This window comes from Nannospalax galili, unplaced genomic scaffold (assembly GCF_000622305.1).
Source record: "Nannospalax galili isolate Female #2095 unplaced genomic scaffold, S.galili_v1.0 scaffold629, whole genome shotgun sequence".
In the NCBI taxonomy this organism is placed as follows: domain Eukaryota; kingdom Metazoa; phylum Chordata; class Mammalia; order Rodentia; family Spalacidae; genus Nannospalax; species Nannospalax galili.
In genome coordinates this window covers 3,033,017-3,038,906 of record NW_008360323.1, presented here as the reverse complement: position 1 = coordinate 3,038,906, position 5,890 = coordinate 3,033,017, and positions in this window count along the sequence as shown.

Sequence of the window (5,890 nt, the reverse complement as noted above, 5' to 3'; positions counted from 1 at the left end):
GAAATAATACCTATCACACAGGACTGCTATGGGTATTAAATAAGATTAGTGCTTAATACGCCATAAATCACAGCTGTACTGAAACTGGTATCATCATATATTATAGCTGTATTACACATTATATAACGATTAATAAATTGTTACTGCAAGGAAGATCCATTTTGGAGCCCGGGGAGGCAGCTCAGTGGGTAAAGTGCTTGCTGCTCAAGTGTGAGGACCTGAGTCTAATCCCCAGCATTCCGGTAAAAGCTGGGCTTGGTGGCATGTGCCTATAACCCCAGCATTGGGAGGTAGAAAAACAGGTCCATCCTAGGGGCTACTAGGCAGGTAATCTTGCTGAAATGGCAAGTTCCAGATTCAGAGAGAGACTCTGATCTCAACAAATAAGGTGCAGAGTGATAGAGGGAGAGATCTGATGCTGATCTCTGGCCTACACATGTGCACACACAGGTGAGTGTACCTGCACATGCATATGAACACATACACACCATATAAGGAAGAGGGTCCATTTCACAAATGATATGCAACATCTCAAGTTGCATTTTCTATGTTGACAATGGCAGTTATTATAAGGGGATAGTTTGACTTGCTGTCGCTGCTTTTCTGAGGCTCATTTAGAACAAAAATTCCCCCAAAGTTAGGAGGGGCAGGACAAGATCATCCTTTGAGAGTAGAAGCACGTCAAGTTGATTGATTTTGTAGACAGATGTCCAGTTTCCATTCCTGTGCTCAGAGGAGGTACTCAGAGACAGCAAGCCTATATTTCTTTGGATAGTGACAGTAGCCTTTGCCACAAGTACAACCTCAACCTCAGCGCAGCACAGGAAGCAACCAGCGCTTACACATCTGATTGACAGTCCAAATCCAAGGTGCCCTGGATGTTCCCCTCAACATGCATGGGTCTGTCATCACAGAAAAGCTTTCTTTCTTTAAGGAGATTGAGATGCCTGCTTGAGGCCATTGTTAATTCACAGAAAGAAAGGATAAATGCAATTTGAATTTGATCTCTGGAAAAACAAAAAGGCAAAGCAAAAGGCATTTGAAGAAACCACCAGTTGGCTCCTGGATGCTTTTCTCTGCTGACTGTGACACTCTTTGGAGTGGCTTTTTAAAAGGCATGACTTTTACTAGGCCACCACTCCCAAATATAATCTTCATTAGATAACCGGCAAGGGAAATGATTTCTAAATAGTTGAACAAAGACTTGCATTCCCCTCACAAAGACTCCACAGGGGAGGCAGGCAGCAAACCAGCTTCCCACCGGAAGCTAAAAACACTAGAACAAATGATCAGCCCAGGCCTGAGAGATGGCTCAGCAGTTGAGAGTGCTGGCTGCACTCTCAGAGGACCCCAATTTGTTTCCCTACACCCACGTGGCAGCTAACAACTGTCTGTAACTCCAGTTCCAGGAGATCCAATGTCCTCTTCTGTTCTCCACTGACACTGTACTCATGTGATGCCCATGCCACATGCAGGAAAAATACTCATGTATATAAATACATAAATCTTTTTAAATATCTTACTTATTTTTATTTGATGTGTATAAGTGTATACATAAGCATGCATGTATGTAACTGCACCTGTGTCATGCAGTACCTGCACAGGTAAGAAGAGGCATCAGATCCGCTGCTGTTACAGATGGTTGTTAGCTGTCATATGAATGCTGGGAACCAAACCCAAGTCCTCTGCAAGAGCAGCCAGTATTCTTAACTTCTGAGCCCTCTCTCTAGCTCCACTAATTGTTTGTTTTATTTTTTTAAAGTTAGTCAGGAGAGTGTGGCTCCTCTAGCCAGGGCCTCAGAGCATTGTATACAGAGTCCACAGACCTGAGCAATGCCCCCAGCAAGCATGTACATGCTCTTCTGTGCTTTTCAGAGATCGTAAAAAATCTAGCTTTATTTCTTGTAGCTTCAGACGAGATTGAGTGACTACCCTTTATCCAGTCTAGGCTATCTGAAAACTGAGAAATGTTTTTGAAATGTTAAAATATGTGTCCAAACAATCACAAAAATATAATAGCATAAATTACCCGGGATGGCCTATTGTCAACATGCAGAGAATATGTCTCTGTGGTTTGCTAGTGTAATTCATGGAACACAAATATAGAAATACCCAATGGCCTGTGAGGGGACTCCCTTAGGTGTTCCTCCCATACCGCCAACTTCAGTCATGGTGGTCTGGTTAGTCTTTGTCAACTTGACACAAACTAGAGTCACCTGGGAAGAGGTGTTTTCTTAATTGATGTAGGAGGGCAAATCCACTGTGGGCAGTACCATCCTGGGCAGATGGGCCTTTGCTGTATAAGAAAGCAGAGAAGACCAGGGGAAGCAAGCCAGTAAGTACTTTTCTCCATGTCTCTGCTTCAGCTCTTGCTTCTACTTCTTAGAGAAGTTCCTGCCCTGACTTCCTGCCCTGACTTCCCTTGATGATGGACTATATCCTGTAAACTAAAATAAACTATTTCCTCGCCAAATTTATCACAGCATTTTATCATAACAACAGAAAATAAACTAGAACATGTGGAGTAGCCACAACTTAGAGGAAAGTGCTGGCCAGCATAACTGAAATTTCACAATGCCCTCAATGGCCCCTTCCATTGCAGATGTATCCCAAATCTGTGAGTAGGATGGCACACTACCTGCAATCCGAGCACCCAGGAGGCTGCAGCACAAAGTTTGCAAGTTCAAGGCCAGCCTGAGCTATGTAGTGAGACTATATCTTAAAAAGAGAAAATTATGAGGCTGGAGAGATGGCTCCGCAGTTAAAGAGTGCTGACTGCTCTTGCAGTGGACCCAGGTTCAATTCCCAGCACTTACATGATAGCTAACAACCATCTGCAACTCCAGTTCCAGGGTAATATGATGCCCTCTTCTGACCTCCATGGGCATTGCATGACACAGGTGTATTTATATACATGCAGACAATACACTTGTACACAAAATAAAAATAATAAGTAAAGCATTTTATTTTTAGTCTTTTTGAGACAGGGTCTCCCTGTAGCCCCAGCTATCCTGGAACTCACTATGTAGACAATGCTGGCCTTGAACTCACAGAGATCTGCGTGCCTCTGCCTCCCGAGTGCTGGGATTAAAGGTGTGCGCCACCACACCTGGCAGAACATTTTTAAAAGAGAAAATTATGAAATAGAGAATAAAAGAGAAAAAAAATCTATTTGTTTGCTCACACAGAACTTAGCGAAGCAGAAGTAATAGTCTTGAGAATTACTTTGCAATGGGCCCATTTTGCATGGTAGACTTATGATATACAAATTATACAGATCTGGTATTTAAATTTGAAAATTTCAAATTATTTTGCATTGGATTCAGGTTGGTATCATATATTGTTAAAAACATAAAAGCCTGACACAAAGTGTTCTGAAATTCCTTGTTCTGATTCCTTTGATTATATATATATATATATATATATATATATAATTTTGTGTGTGAGAGTGTGTATGGTGCTGAGGATTGAGCCCAGGGCCTCATTCGTGCTAGCCAGGCAGTCTACCATTGAGCTCTTATCTCAAGCTCTTTGGTCTGATTATCACCTAGACCTGATTTAAGTCTATACAGTTGCCAAAATATCCATTCTTCTAGCTCATAAGCATTTGTTGATATGGATGGAATGTGGTGAGCAAGGGTCTCTCAATGTTGTAGGAACCATAACTCCTCCTGGACTCCTTTTTGGAAACAACCCAGTTGGCCTTCTCCATCTAAGATGGCCAATATAGCCTCCTTATGAGAACCTGGGGCAGTTTCAGAGAGCAAATAGACCCTCAGAATGAACACCTACAGAAGTTATCTATTCCTTTGTGCCTAGAGGAAAGAAAGGATGCATGGTAAATGCAACCCATTGTTGCACAAACCTCTCCTCTCTTAAGCACACACACATACACACACACACACACACACACACACCCCCTTTCAAACAGAATGCAACTTTAATTGGAATTTGAAAAAGATGCTTTACCATAGCCTAGGGAGATGGCCTAATACTGAGCTTTCAGTAGTATTGTAGCTGGAGCACTGGGTGTGAACACTTACTCTGAGGTTCCAGAGCAAGCTTTTCTTGTGACAAAAGCAAGGCCCTCTTCTGTGATCTCCACCCTTTTGGTGTTATGGGATGGTGAGAGCGGTGGTAGCCATTTGTGATCATGAAAAAGGGCTGAAAAGTCACCAGTAGCCACCAGAGTCATTGAGCCCCAGTTAGTACTGTAAATCTCATTGAGAAGACAAGTTTATCTTGCTTCCACTTTCATTCACTAGATATTCTATTACTTGCATCCCAAAACATCCCTAACTGAAACAAAGATCATGTGAATTACTGGAAGAGGGTCCATGGTAATCTCTCATCCTATCCTATGTGAGATATGTGGTAGAAATGTCTGACAAATTTACTGATTGCTCAAGATATATCCAGAAACATAGAGCCTTAATCTAAATTCCAATAGTACTAGAAAGGAAGTTAATTCTCCTTTGGCAGAAGATAAACTCAATAATTTATTATGCAACAACCTATCGGTATAGCAAAATTCTTTGAAAACATGTCAAAGGGCTGAAGTCCCCAGGAACATAATTATTAAAGTTTACATAAGAATGTAAAAATGAGTTATAGACAATAAGGAACCCCATTAAAGATCTGTGAAGAAAAACCCTTAGGGACATATGGAATCATTTTGGGATAACCATTTTCCCCATTCTTCTCCCATCCCCACCTCTACAAAAAACCATTATTTTAAAAAATATTTGTATTGAGTTTTTGTGCACATCATACAATAGATCTTAATCAAATTTAGACCCCCACCCCCATCCACACACCCCTTACCCCCCACCAGATCCCATGCACTCTGTCATACGTGTTAAGTTCTTTCTGGCCAAGCATTTGTCCTTTGGTGCAAGTTCATCAACTGGAGTCTAGTCAGCCAGTCCGGAGTCTCTCCCCTAAAGAAAATCTACTCTCCCTCATTTAGCAGTAATCAGTTGTCAAAAGTTCCTAGGCTATGGTTGGGACCTGCTGCACATTTCCCTCATTCTATGCTGTGCTTTTGTCTGACTGAATCAGCATGGTCTTCTATCACTATTTTTGCAAGTTCATATGAGCAAGTTCCCAGTGACCTGAAAGCCTCTGTTTCCTTATGTTCATGCACCAACCCTAGTTCTTACAATCCTTCCATCCCATCTTCCACAATGGCCCCTGAGCCCATGGGTAGGGGAGGTTTAATATAGGAGTCCTACCCAGGGACACACACTCTACACACCCTAAGTGACACATCTACAGTGGAACCTCTACACCTAAGGCTCATGGAACATAGCATAACGGGGGATAGAGATAATACTAATGCATCTCTCAACTCTCACCAGTAAAGCTTCCTCATACAACAGAGCATGCACACAGAAGGCCACAACTGGCTAAGTTTTAGAGAATAAGAACATTATTTTTACTGAAATTATTCAATTGCATGTGTTATCTGTTTTCTTCCTTTCTAGTTTTAATAGCACATTTTAAATGTTACAGTGATGGGAACAGAGCCTACTGTAATAGGTACTTAATATGCATCTAACTCAAACTCATAGATATAATTATCTATGAGAAAGGAGGCAAAGCCCAGTCCTGAAGCCCAGGTTCCAATCAAAGATCCAGCTCTCAAAAACTCCTCAGGGTTTAGCAAGTGACTTTGCTCCCTTATTCCCCAAACTTCTCATCTGTAACAATAGAGATAGTACCACCTGTGTTTATTTGTAAGATTTAAGCATGTAATATATCTAAAGTCCTAATAACAGCACCAAGACTCAGGAAATACTTGATAAATATTAGCTATCACTAATACCTCTTTTCCAAATAGGGTCCTTGAGGCTTACAAAGATTAGGTAATTGGCCCTATAAAATATTT